The sequence below is a fragment of the Monodelphis domestica genome, chromosome 1 (assembly GCF_027887165.1).
Source record: "Monodelphis domestica isolate mMonDom1 chromosome 1, mMonDom1.pri, whole genome shotgun sequence".
In the NCBI taxonomy this organism is placed as follows: Eukaryota; Metazoa; Chordata; class Mammalia; order Didelphimorphia; family Didelphidae; genus Monodelphis; species Monodelphis domestica.
The window spans coordinates 690,207,921-690,222,714 of record NC_077227.1 but is presented as its reverse complement, the minus strand read 5'-3'; positions in this window follow the sequence as shown (position 1 = coordinate 690,222,714).

The window sequence follows — 14,794 nt, the reverse complement described above, 5'->3', positions numbered from 1 at the left end:
ACTTTACTTCTGCCATTCTGTTTTCCAGTTTTCACAGGACATTTTGTCAAATAATAATGAGTTCTTCCAAAAGCTTGAATCAATGGGTTTTTTCAAATACTAGGTTACTACAGTTTTTTTATTCATTCATTTTAATGAGATGTCTTAACCAAATAATTTACCACTTAGAAGTCAATCTGGCAACGATGGGGTGCCAGAGTGTTCTTTTTGTGCACTGGCACTTTGCTGATTTTGTTGACACAGTATAACATCATATAGCTTTCTAAATAGCAACTTATTAGATATTTCCCTAATCAGCTAGGCTAGTATGGGGCAAGAAGGAGCTCACTCAAGAGAGAGAGAGAGAGAGAGAGAGAGAGAGAGAGAGAGAGATCCTGGTACCAAAATTCCTTTTCTTCTTCCCTAATTCCTACTGAGACCAATAGCTCTCCCACCCCCATAACCTGTCCAAAACCATGAGACAAAGCTTCAGTAAAACCTGACAGAACATCAAGATTTCCCTGTCAGACTTAGATAAATGACATCCCAAATCAATGACCACTAGACCTGAGAACTTCCCACCTCCAGAGACAGAGGTTCCCAGTCCCCTTAGGGCTATCCAATCATCTAGACACAAGTACTCCAATTTTGCCCTATGGATACAGTCCAGGTTACCTCATCCCAGACTATTACCCTATAAATACTTGTTCCCTTCTCCACCCAGGTGGAGATCCTAGCTATTTGCTCCTTGCAGGCACCCACTTGCTCTCCCTTCCTTCACCCCCACCCTTTCTCACAATAAATCTGCTGCATTACTCATTTTCTCTGTCTCATTTGCCTCACGTTGGACCCCTGTAAGCCTGATCTGAAAGATAGATAGATAGATAGATAGATAGATAGATAGATAGATAGATAGATAGATAGATAGATAGATAGACAGGTAAATAGACACTAAAGATGGCCAATTAGCTAGCTTAGATTTGAATAGGAAGAAGAGAGTAATCTAAATTAAATTAGAAAATTATGTAGTAATTTTCAATAATGAAAAACTGTTTCCTTATGTGAAAAAAATCATATTTTGCAAACCAATATCTTCTCATGGTTTAAAATAGCAGATATTCTTTTCCTATGCTGGTTGGGTATTTTTGATTCTTTTTTCCTCCATTTTTTATTCTGTGTTCTAAGAGATATCTCAACTGTGGGGGGTACTTGGGTTTGTAAATGATATTAAAAATGAGAATATACAGGTAGTGATTTGGCTCATATAGGAAATGCCTGTATGAGAAAATTCCTCTCTAATTTATATTTGTCTCCATTTTCCAGATAGGTTACTAAGACCAAGAAAATAAGAGTTATAGCATCTGTCAGGGATGGCATACAGATAGGGTAAAATTTTTAACCCAGAAAGATTGTTGAAGATATACAGTTAAATCACAGAATATTAGATGTCTTTTAAGGCATCTGAGAAAATATCATGATACCCTTTCATTTAATAGATGAGGAAATGGAAACTCAAAGACAGCAATCAACCTTTCCATTGTCATCCAGCACAATGGTAAACCGGAATTCTACTCTTAGTTTCCCAGTCTGAGGTCCTTCCAATGAATAATTGTTTTCACTTGGCCTCTCTCTTGATAGTCAGGATTCTGCAATTGTTACTGATACCTCCTAATTCTGGGATTGGCTTTTCTCAAGACAGTCTTCTTTTCCCACATTTACATCGATCCAAATAAGATATTATAGGAAGTTGATTCTTCAGCATCCTTAAATAAATCAATTCAGTAACATTCCTGCTCCAAGGGGCTTCAATTGAATGAAGGGGAAGGAGAAGGACCTGTTTGCTCCCAGCCATCTCCCTACTGATGGAAAATTTCCATCACTGAACAAACAAGCTTGGTCTGAGATCAAGAATACCTTCCCCATGAAGTTTAATTTGGATTTTTTTTTTCCTAAAGGACAATCAAAATGGAGGCTTGGCAGTAGCTGCTTAATTTGAAGGGCATTATTTTTAGCTCACAAAGGATCAGTGGCACGAAAACAATTAGGATCTTTTGTCAAGTTAATTAAATTTTACTAAGTGTAGTAATCTCTGCGGATTTGGTACACCAAGGGTAAAGGTAATTAAAAGGCAAATTCTTCCTGGTCTAATAAGGAGCAGGAGCTGAGACTCGGGCTGCAGTGGAATGTTTTGCATACTGAAATATATTCAGAACTCATTTATAACTAGAGGAGGGCAAACCCTTGGGTGGTTCAGTTCTTAGGAGGGCTCACTTGAGGACACTGCTACATGTTAATGAGGATGACAGAATGATGTCCAGACTGGAAGCTGATGCCTGCCTAGTGCCAGCAGAGGATCTGGGAAAACAGCACAAAGCCTGGAAATGATAGAGTACTGCTTTCATTTAAAGAGCAAGATCCTACTCCCTCACCTTACCTTAAGGGTTATTTATCTTCATTAAGTTCTCAGAGGGCAAGGAGTCTGCACTAATGGGAATTCCTTTACCTGTGCTATTTACTTCTTGGAACCCAGGGAGAATAAGAGCATTTAATTCAACAAGACCCATATCATTAGCTAATCCACTCTATTTTCCTCTTCAGGGGCAACCAAGAAGAGTTTATCTGACTGATGAGTGTCCAGGAAAGGAGTAAAAACAAAATTAACAACAAAACATCTCACTCTTGTCCAGCAGTTAAGGATTTTAAGGATTATATTAAGATGGCGATCATACATTACTTATTTTCAGTCTCAGATTCTAGTACTTTGTTAACATACTCAACTTTACATTTAGCCCTGATTCTTTGGAGCATTTAAAGAAATCAACCAGAGGATTTTGAGCAGATTTCTTATGATAAATTTATGAGAAGTCATGGAGAAGAAGAATACATTGTGTATAAGCATTAATAAATTACCACTGACATCATTAGTTGGAATACTCATAATGATGAGGTTGTAGATGGATATAAATATGATGCCAACACAAAAATACATACTCCTCGAGTATTCACTGTTTGGCATATTGAGATTGGCTTTCTTCCAATGTTGAAATGTATCACACAATTTCAAAATTCCTAGGATCCATAATTTTATTTAAATCAGTGTTCAACCCATTGACAGGAACCTCAACCATTCCAGTGTCTCTAAAAGTTATTATGGATAAATTGTTATAATTATGGTGATAAGACTCTGGTGACCAGCCTGTCTGAGCTCAGCTATATTGACACACAGTCGGCTGCTAGATCTGAGACCTATAATCAAAATTTTCCCAATATTACAGAACTTTTCAAAACCTGTCCTATACTAAAGTACTCTGAGAATGCAGGCTATCCTTCAGGCATGAGGAGTCATCAAAGGAAGACTCTCAAAAATCAATCTATAATTTGAGAAAATATTATCGACAGACTTTGGTGTTCCCTTTACATATGTATCTGTGTGTATGTGTGTAGCTATTTTTTAACCAAAAATACTTTTCTGTCACTTTTTCAGCTTTTCCATTCTTCTATGAATCTGGCTGTTCACTCTTCTGTTTTATTGAATAATTCCCTTTTGCCAAGTTTAATAACGATTTCTTAGTCTTCATCTGGGCAGGTAAGTGGCGTAATTGTTTGTGCATCATGCTTAATATCAGGAAGACTCATCTCCCTCAATTTAAATCAGGCCTTAAATACTTATTAGCTGTATGACCATGGGCAAGTCACTTAAACCAGTTTGACTCAATTTCAGTATCTATAAAATGTGTCAGAGAAGGAAATGGCAAATCACTCCAGTATCTTTGGAAAGAAAACCCCAAATGGGGCCACAAAGAATAGAATATGAATGAACAACCACAATCTTCATTCTCCTTCATCTCTCTGCTTTTCTTCTTAAACCTCTCTCTTCCTTCCATTGCAAAACTCTTTTGATTCATCTATTGCTTCTTTGATTATATATTTCATGTGTATGATTCTTCTTCCTCATATGCTCTAAATGTAGGATTACAAAAGGTTCATTCCTTGGGTCTCTATTCTTTATCATACATATCCCCTTGGAATTCTACATTAGAAGATTGAATGGTATGGAGAAAAGAACATCAACTCTAGAGGTAGAGGACATAGATTTGAATTCAGACTCTGACACTAGCTATGTAAGTAACCTTGGTCAAGTCACTTAACCTCCCAAATTCTCATTTTCATCATCTATAAAATAAGGGAGTGGTACTAGATGGCCTCTGATAACCTTTCAGTCTCTACACATATGTTTTTGTAAGTATTACTTCTATAAAGATGATACTTAGATTTATATCTGTATCTCTCATCATTTTCCCTATTTAAATTACCAAAAAATATTTGTTGAAATAGAAAAAACTAACAAAAAATTTCATTTGGAAAAACAAAAAAGCCAAGAATATCAAAGGAATTAATAAAAATATGTAAAGGGAAAAAAAGTTTTAGCAGTAACAGATCTTGAGTTATAAAGCAGTAGTTATTAAAGTTAACTCATGAAAGGCTAAGAAATAGAAAAGTAGCTCAGTGAAAATGAATATATATATATATATATATATATATATATAACAGTTATAAAAGATTATGATAACCTTGTATTTGGCAAAAAGTAATGATCCAAGTTTTGCGTTTAAGAATTCACTATTTAGTTAAAATTATTTGGAAAACTGCAAAGGGATCTGGGCAGAAATTAGATGTAGACTAATATCTTACATCATTTACCAAGATATGATCAAAATGGATACATGACCTAGGCATAAAGGGAGATAGAGTGGGCAAATGAGAAAAACAAAAATGAAAAAAAAATAAGGAATTACTATCAGATTTGTGGATAGGAGAATATTTTTTAATACACAAGAGATATTGTAAAGATAATTTTAGCATTGTGACTTAAAATCTAAATTTAATTGATTGCCAGGGAAAATCCCAAATAATAAAATACCCAAGTCAGCTGGAAATTTATGGTGATTTAATTGATATAGTGGAAAGAGATTAAGAAGAAGGAAGAAGGTAAGGGAGTAGGATTTCTCCCACTGGCTAGTGCCAGAAGGAAGACCAGAGGCTCTAGAGAGTAAGGAGGAAGGAATCAGGCTGAACTCCAAAAGGGCTCAGCCAAAATGCCTGAACCTGAATCAGATCAAGGGCAAACTTACCACCAAACTCAGACAAATAGCTACCACCATGCCAAGATGTCAGAACACTTAGCACGCTGTCAGGCAGAGACTCCTCTCCGGGGAAAAAGGAGAGAGAGGAAGTGACATGCCTTATATAGATGGTTTTATGCCATTTTCCTGTGTCTCATCTGTACCAACCATAGCTTAGCTTGACTTAGGATAGCCCAGGGGTCTGTCCGCTATTTCTAATTTGTCATTTGCTAGTATATGCCCATGTAATATGGGTGTGCACATTCCTGGGTGCTAGACCAAGCAAGATGGAGAGAATCTAAAAATCACAATATAAAATAGTAATTTTGAATATATTATGTTAAAAAGTTATATACAAACAAAACTGATGTACCAACATTAGAAGGAAAAACATTGAGTTGTGAAAAAATATATAGCCAGTTTCTTGGCTAGAGATCTTGTATCTAAAATACAGAGAGAACATTATCAAATATATGAGAATATGAGACATTCCCCAATTGATGTGGTCAAAAAACATGAATAGTTTTTAGATGAATCAAAGCTATATATATGTAGCTATATAAAAGCCCTCTAAATATTTACTAATTAGAGAAATATAAATCAAAACAACTCTGAGATACTATCACAAAAATCTCAGATTGACTAAAATGAAATGAGCTAAAGGATAAATATTGGAGGGGATGAGGAAAAAGGGGAACACTAATATACTGTTGGTGGAACTGTGACCGCTTTCAACCATTTTGGAGAGCAATTTGGTATTATGCTCAAAAAGTTATAAAACTGAAGAACCAGTTCCTATTCCCTTTCTTGCCCCCCAGCCATAGAAATCCTATAGGCAAGTCATCACATCCTGACCAGGAACTGATAATGACCCCAGCCTCAGGAATTCCTGTGCACTCCCCCTACCACTCTAGTATAAAAGACCTACAAGCCCCAGAATCAGGGCTCGAGCCATTTTTAGAGTGCTGAGCCTAAGCTGCAGTTTGTTTAATAAACTCCCTATTGTGCCTTACATTGCTGGTCATCATTTCACCATTGAGATTGATTCACCAGGTACTTCAAAACAATATATACATTTTGACCCAGAAATATCTCCTTTAGACTTATTTCCTAGAGTGATCAGGGAAAAAGGAAAAGAGCCTATATGTTCAAAATATTTATAGCAGGTATCTTTGTGGTGGCAAAGAACTTCAAATTGAAAGGTTGTCCATTAATTGCAGATTGTCTAAACAAGTTATGGCATGTGATTGTGATAGAAAACTACAAAGCCTTAAGAAAAGAAGAACAGGTTAAAAATTTTGGAAAAACATGGAACGGCCTACATGAAATTACAAAGAGTGAAAATAGAACTAAAAGAACATTATATATAACAAGAGAAAGATTGTTTGAAGAATGACTTGTGCATCTTAACCTCCAGAGAAAAAACTGATAAATTGAAAGACAGTTTTATAAATACATATATACATATATATATAGGTTTTTTTTCAAATAGCATCTTCTAATATGGGGAGGGAATAGACAGAGGTAGTTAAAAAGATATTTTACAATGACAAACAGATAATTAAATTTAATTTTTAAAGACAAAATTATACACACTTCCAGTATAAAAGTATGAGAATTTCCAATAGATATTTCATCTTCTCCTTATTCATCAGTTTTTCCCACTGTACACACAAAAGTTCTCCTGACTTTCCTATTTCCAAAAATAATACAGATTTAAAAAATCTATAAATTATCTTTGAATCTTCCCTCTTCCTCAAAATACAACATTCAATGAGTTATCAAATCATATCCAAATCTGATTCTCACATTCTTCAATTCTATAATTTCTTTTCCCTATTTCCTGCTTTCATTTTAGATTTTGTCCTTTTCACTTGACATCTTAGCTTACGCTATAGCTTTCTATGTATTCTTTTTTGATCCAAATATTTCTCCTCACAAATACATGAGCCACAACAGCACAACTTTATCCATCATAAATCATTCCTTTCATTACTAGAGAAGAGAGAATAAGTATAATGTAGGGACTGAAACTAGGCCATACAGGGATCAGTTAATGTATCTGTGAATATTATGATTAGAACAAAACAGGCTTCGTGTAGATATGCCATCTGTTTTTAAGTATTTGTAAGACTGGAATATGGAAGATAAATTTAAACCTTTCTATGTGGTCTAAGAGGACAAAAATCATGCTAGTGAGTAGAAATTATAGGAAAAAATGGAGGTCATTTAGAAGAATTTGATTATCAATAGATATTATTAAGTGCCTCCATGTGCCAGGCATTATGCTAAATGTTAGGACTACAAAGAAAGGAAAATATAATGTCTAATCTCAAAGAGAATACAGTCTACTATGGGTGATGACTCAACTATGCAAAACAGATTTTATGCAGGATAAATTAGAAATAATAAAAGGAAGGCACAAAATTTTTATGGGGGTAGGTAAAATCTTATTCTAGAAGGCAAGATTTTAACTGGGATATGATGGAAAAGGGTTGTCATCTCCTGTTCCTACAAATGATCCTCATACCAACTTTGCATCTGCTTCCCTACGTGGAGTCAACTCTACAGAAAAAAAGATGCCCCTCCCGGCATAAGTTCATCATTTGTAAAATCAAAATATACATATAAAAATAAAATCACAAGCTGTTAACTCAAGTCTGGATAGATTCTTCCTCCTTCACCCTCCTTTCCCCTCTGATTAAAGGGCTTTAGAATAACTTTATCAAGCTCCTAACATGTTAAAACCTCCCGGCCCGCAAGAAGTTTTAAGGAAGGAAAATAGAAACAGGATAGAAGTTTTGGATCCCGCGAAGGGCATGAACGAGCCGGCTTTAGAGATGTAAATAAATGAGTCAGTTATCAATTATTAATATTCGGGAGCCACAGCCTGCTCCGACCACTGGACGTTACTATTCAGGCTATTTCGATCCAATGATCCCAATTTAACACTGCAGTGGTCAGAGGATAATGCTAGCTCAGTAGGAAAGGAGATTAGAAACTAAAGGAGTTAGATAATGCTAGGTATTAGCATTGGAAAAGAGAGAGAGACAGGAAGGCCTGACCGAAGGGCCAGGCCTCAGGGAGAAAGATAGAGAGGAGAGAGAAAGGGGAGAAGTTGCTCCTTTGCAAACCTGTCAACGTCCTCCAAGTGTCTGAGCTGGCTGTGTCCCGTTCCTTTTATTCTCTTTGATATACAAATGAGCTCAATACATATTGATCAGTTACATGATGCCTCAATACATATGGATGAGTTACCTAGTGTATTGCCATTGGATAATTGCAAATTATGACAAGGTGAAGGTGGGGTTATTATCCTCAGGTGAGTGAGACAGGAGGAAGCAAGGTTTCATGCCTAACCTCAGCCACGCTGGGAATAGAGCCCATTGCCATGCACAGGATGGCCATGTGCTCACTCACAATCCTTGTCTCTCCATAATACCTATGGGCTGGACTGCTCAGATTACTCCACTTTGTAAGGACTGCCTTACTTGGTTTCAAACTGAATGGAATAAAATCTCCCCCATGCCATATTTTCCGTCTTGTAATATTCCTTTATTCCTTCTCTCCTTTGCCATTTTACTGTCTTCTTTGGGATATTGTTTCCCTTGGTTAGGTTATAAATTCCTTGTGGGTAGGGAATGTATTTCTTTTTATTAACTGTATCTACAGCCTTTAGAACCATTCCTGACAATGATCCATGTAAATCCCAGTGGAATGGCTCATTGGCTCCCCTCCTGGAGGGGAGAGGGAAGAGGGGAGAGAAAGGAAATGATTCATGTAACCATGGAAAAATATTCTTAATTAATTAAATTTATTAAAAAATAAAACTTAAACAATAAAGTAATGCTGAAAGCAATTCAATTAGCACCAGCATTTAGGGGTAGAAAAGATTGCCTTTGTAATCTTCTAAAATGTATATATAAAATTGAGCACAATTCTCCAGAAAAGACCCAAAGAATCTCTCTCAAACCTTTCTTTCTGTTTAGGATATGGTAGTGGTCATGAAGAGAGAAAGAAGAATGTAATGCCTAAAGCAATTCTTTAGGAAGGCAATCTTTTCTACCCCTAGATGCTGAAGCTAATTGGGTTGCTCTTAGCTGATAGGATCACTCCATTACTTTTCTTCTCATTTGTCATCTAGTGCTTTAGAATCTTCCAAATTAAAAAGTTGCTTCTTGATCACCATGATTAAACATTTTTCCAGTTTACTGATGAATCCTACTGAAAATGTTTCTGTCCACCTTGATTGGTTTTGGAAGCACAAGCAGATCAAGTCATATTGATATTATGAATTCAGAACATAAGAAACTTTGTGACATAGGGAAAATATCATTTTCATCTTTTGGCATCAAAGAAATAAAGAAAGAGAGGAAGGAAGGAAGGAAGGAAGGAAGGAAGGAAGGAAGGAAGGAAGGAAGGAAGGAAGGAAGGAAGGAAGGAAGGAAGGAAGAAAGGAAGGAAGGAAGGAAGGAAGGAAGGAAGGAAGGAAGGAAGGAAGGAAGGAAGGAAGGAAGGAAGGAAAGGAGTTCTCAGCCTGGCATTTTAAAATCCTTATGATTTGATTCCAGCCTAACTTCACAACCTTACATATTATCATTCTCCTTCATGAACTATATATTCATGTCAAATGAATGAGCACTTATTAAACATCTTTACTTTTGTCAAGTACCATGATAAGTGCTGGGGCTACAAAGAAAGGGCAAAAGTGAGCAATTTTGTACATGCAGAAATATATATGAGGTAAAGTAGAAGTCATCTCAGAGCAAAGAATTAGCACTGCAGAATATACTGTCTACTTTATAATTTTATTGGCCTCTGGACTACTCTTTAACTCCTCTCCATTTTCTGCCACCATACATTTGTATAGTTTTCCCTTAATATGCAAAATGGATTCTCTCCTTTACCTCCATTTCTTAGAATTCCCAGATTTGTTCAGAGAGTGTTTCCATTGCTCTCTCTTAGGGGAAGTTTCTCCTGGTTTTTTTGGTTGCCAGTACTCTCTTTGTTGTTTTTTGTTTGTGTCCGAATCTTCAGGGCTCTATTTGGGGTTTTCTTGGCAAAGGTAATGAAGTGGTTTGCAATTTCCTTCTCCAGCTCATTTTATACATGAGGAAACTAAGGCAAACAGGGTTAAGTGATTTGGCCTGTGTCACATGGGTAGAAGTGTCTGGTTTGTATGTGGTCAGATTTAAACTCTGGAAGATGAATTTTCCTGACTCCAGGCCCTGTGGTCTAACCACTGTGCAACATATCTACCCCATTGTACTCACCCCTTCCTTAAATTGTCATGCTTATGCTTATCTGTTTATATACTCTGTCATCCACATTGAATACCAACTAAATGAGTGTACATAAACTCCTTGTCTACTTTTTGTCTCCTTTACTGGCTTAATATCCATGTCATGTCTCTTAACTGTGGATGAGATCCCTAAGTTTCTATCTGAGGCCTGATTCTCTTCCCTCTCTAAATTTTCTCTTAGTGATTTCATCTGCTTCCCCTGGGTTTAATTATCTACTCTATATAGATGACTCAGAGTTCTATATATGCAGCTCCACTCTTTCCCTTGAGTTTCTGTCATCACTTGCTTATTGGACATTTCAAACTGGTTGTCCTTAGATACATTGCCAACCCAATATAGAGAAAACTGAAATTTTCTTTTATTCTAAACTCTCCCCTATTCCAAAATATTTTATCTTCATGGAAGACACTACACTATTCCTCCTCTACAAGTTTTATAACCTCAAGATTATCCTAGACTCTTCACTTTCACTCATATCTATTTCCCATCATTTATTGAATCCTGCTATCTTTACCTATACAAATATCTTTTCTATCACACCTCTTCTCCCTATCCTCCATTAAGGCTACCACTTTAATAAAAGGCTCCCTCATGTCTGGCCTAGATGATTGCAACAGCCTCCAGGTTATCCTCCTGTTGACTTAGAAAAAACACAGAACTACTGAATAATCAGAAAAAAAAAACCTCTTTAATTAAGGAAAGGGGTTCAGTGTGATAGTAGACCTCTACACAGAGCTGTGCACCACATGCCTATGCAGAGTCTGGGGATTGAACTCTGGTAGCTCTGGACACTAACCCCTGGGAAAGCCAACCATGCTAGATTGGATAATTTCAAGGAAGGAGCCATTAAAGTTGGGGAGCTAAAATACCTTTCTAGGTGAAACATGGGGGCTGAGGATGAGAGAGACAGTGGATAGTGGATTGACTTGACAATGGTAACAAAGGAAAATGAGGAGTTCCAGACAGAAATAACAGTGAGGGGATGATGCTTTACAAGGGACACAAAAGGGAAGGATCCAGCCAAGGGCAGGGCCATATTGGTAAAGGACTTTGACCTAAGAGGAGAAACTATTGGGACAAAAGAGATACTTAATGTCTGATGGGGGTAGCTATTCCCACCCAAACTACCAGTGCAGTAGGATTTTCCCCCAGGGAAGAACTCTCCTGTGATAAGGCCAAACCTGAGGCTTTCACCTTTAAGCTAAGTAAACTGGAGGTCATTAACTCTTTCTAGGCTACAAGGTTGTATAGGTTTACCCCAGGTGTTCAAGAAGGATACCTTTTGCAAGAATGCAAGACTCTTAACTTAGCTTAGCAAGTTAGCAGGAAACTTAGCTTAAAAGTAAAGAGTGAGATTTATTAGTAATGTTAAATTTTTTGGCCAGGAAGACAGCATGGGTGGAACAACCTGGAGGGTTGCTATGGGTGAAAGGAAGGAAGGATATAAACTTCAGTCAGAAAAATCCCTTTCCCTCAAAGAGAATATAGTTAAGTTGGAGGGTAATATACAAATATATTTAAATATTTCATGGTTATTAACCTCTATATAAAATTTTAGGCAATCAAAAGGAAAGGATCAGAGGTCATAAATACATAAGTATTTGGGAATATGGGTGGTGTGATGGATAGAGGGCCATAATTAGGAAGACTCATTCCTGAGTTCTAATCTGGCCCAAGGCACATGCTCATTGTATAATTTAGGTAAGTCACTTAACACCCTTCATCTCAGTTTTTGTTTTTAATTTGTAAAATGAGAAGTAAAAGTGTTATGGGATTCAGGAAGAATAACTTTTGCAAGAATGCAAGACTCCAAAATTTAGCTTCAAAACAAAAAGAGAAATTGATTAATTTAGAAAGTAATGTTGAGAATGGCCAGGAGGATAGCAAGGTGGGACAGCAAGATGGGGAGCAGTTCCTGGGAGGACAGCAGGAATGGAAAGGCTGTTCCCCATGAGGACAGGATGGATGGAAAAGCTGTCCCCCAGACTGTTATGGGCACGGAAGGATACCTTTTGGTTTTGGGAAAGATACCTTTTGCAAGAATGCAAGACTCCAAAACTTAGCTTAAAAACAAAAAAGGATCAGTTCTGGGGATTTTATACTCTTTACAACAGATCCTATGTCATGGTGGGGACATGACTTAGAGTGGTAAGCCCTCAGGCATTTGGTGGGGTGGGGTTGACATGGGCACTGTACCCCCAGAAACCCAGGCCAACTATTATCAGGGAAAACTCCTTTGCCCTAGCATCCTTGTGACTCTTAACCTAGAAACACCCAATGACCCCACCCAGGGTCCTGAGATGTTTACCCTCTTTTGTTCTCTAGATTTAAGGTGGACAAAGAAATGAATCCTTATGCCTCCAGGCAGACCCCAGTCAGATGACCACCCCACCAAATGCCTGAGGGACTAACATTCTGGTCATGTCCACACTGGGACATAGCATCTAAAGAGTATATAATCCCCAGAACTGATGTCTTCTGGGGGACAGCCTCTCCATCCATGCTGTCCCCATGGAGGAACAGCCTTTCCTTTCATGCTGTCCTCCCAGGAACTGCTCCCCATCTTGCTGTTCCACCTTGCTATCCTCCTGGCCACTCTCAACATTACTTCCTAAATTAATCAATTTCTCTTTTTGTTTTTAAGCTAAGTTTTGGAGTCATTGCATGCTTGCAAAAGGTATCCTTCCTGAACCCCAAGGGTATCCTTTCATGCCCATAACAGGGTGGTCATCTGATTGGGGTCTGCCTGGAGGCATAAAGATTCTGCTCTTTGTCCATCTGAAATCTAGAGGATAATCAAAGAGGATAAAGATCTTAGGACCCAAGGGGGATCATTGGGTGTTTCTAGGATTGAGGGAGTTTCCCTGATAATAGTTTACCTGGGTTTCTGGGGATACAGTGCCCAAGTCAAAAGGAAATAAGAATCCACTATAGTATCTTTGTAAAGAAAACCCCAAATGGCGTCACGAAGGGTCATATATGACTGAAATTAATACCTTTTTTTTTTGACTGAAAGTAATGTCACTGGCAGTGATTATTATTCCTCCTGCCACACACCCCTGGATATTCAACAGTTTTGACTACCAGTGACCACTGGCAGTGTATAAAATGTTTAATCAATTCTCAAGGAAGAAGGTTGCTGTAAAGATCATTTCCAAAGAAGAGTCCAAATGCTTTGTTAGTACTGACAAAATTCTTGAAATAATCACTTCCTCTCAAGGAAGCCACTTTAAATATGATAAAACTTGGGGATGGAAATTTCAAGTTGACTTGTTAAAAAATCAGTCTTATTACTTTATCATTAAGGAATGATGGAGTAGTGGGAAAGTTATTGGGCATTGTGAAAAGAGTTCTGGCAATTATAAATTATTACTATTATTATTGTTGTGTTGCTGTTTGTCTCAGTTTAAAAACTGTTATTGATGTCTCTGGAAGATATGAATGTATACTTGGAGAATCAAGGCAGCAAAGTCATGAAGAGAAAGAAGAGGAGAAAAAAGAGAGAGACAGAGACAGAGGGGGATAGAGAAATGGAGATACAGAGAAAAAGAGAAACAGAAACAGAGAGAGAGTTGTGTTTAAGCCCTGTTGGTGCTAGGGCTACCCAATAGAAGTGGAAATGGGTGATTCTCCCACTCTACTTCCCAAGAGGAAGCAATGAGTTCTATTTACAATTCTGATTTTTTTCTCACTTAGCTAGGAGACATTGCAACATTGAGAAATAAACATTGCTGTGATAAGAAATAATACCTTCAAGTTGTTGACTGGGTTTTTTGCAAGTTTCCAGTTTGCCCCTGTCCCTTGAATACTCACCACAAGGGAAGTCCCAGACTTACTTGTTTGGGACCAAACCATAGACCTTGACATGTTCGGTGACACCAGTTTGGGTGGGACTAGTGGATAGTAGTCAAATGTTAAGTGCCCTTATTTGTCTTAGTAGCTTCTCCCATTATATTAAAGTCCTCTCTCAGGTAGCTTAGCCCTTAGCTTGACCCTTTTCTTCTGTATTCATTGTAGTAGACCACTCCTAGATAGCAGCTGCTGACTGCAACCACTTTCCCAAGCCTGCTTGCAACCTGTCAATGTATGTTTGCAATGCCAAGTTCCCCAAAGGGTGTATAGGAACACCTCCCCCTCTCCCCCCCCCCACTCTGTGTAGTCTCCTGGCACCTGGCTCTGTGTAGTGGCCAATTATTGGACCTATCTCTTTCCTGATTAAAGATTTGTTTGTTTGTTTCTGACTACTTTAGCAGTTCCCTGTTATTTCCAACTTAAAGTCATTGAACTTCCAGTATTTCTTCAGTTGGCAATGGTTACTATAAATGCTGCATCAAATGCCCATTAGTTATTTGATCACTAGCAATGGACCTGTTTTCTTAAAATTCCTTA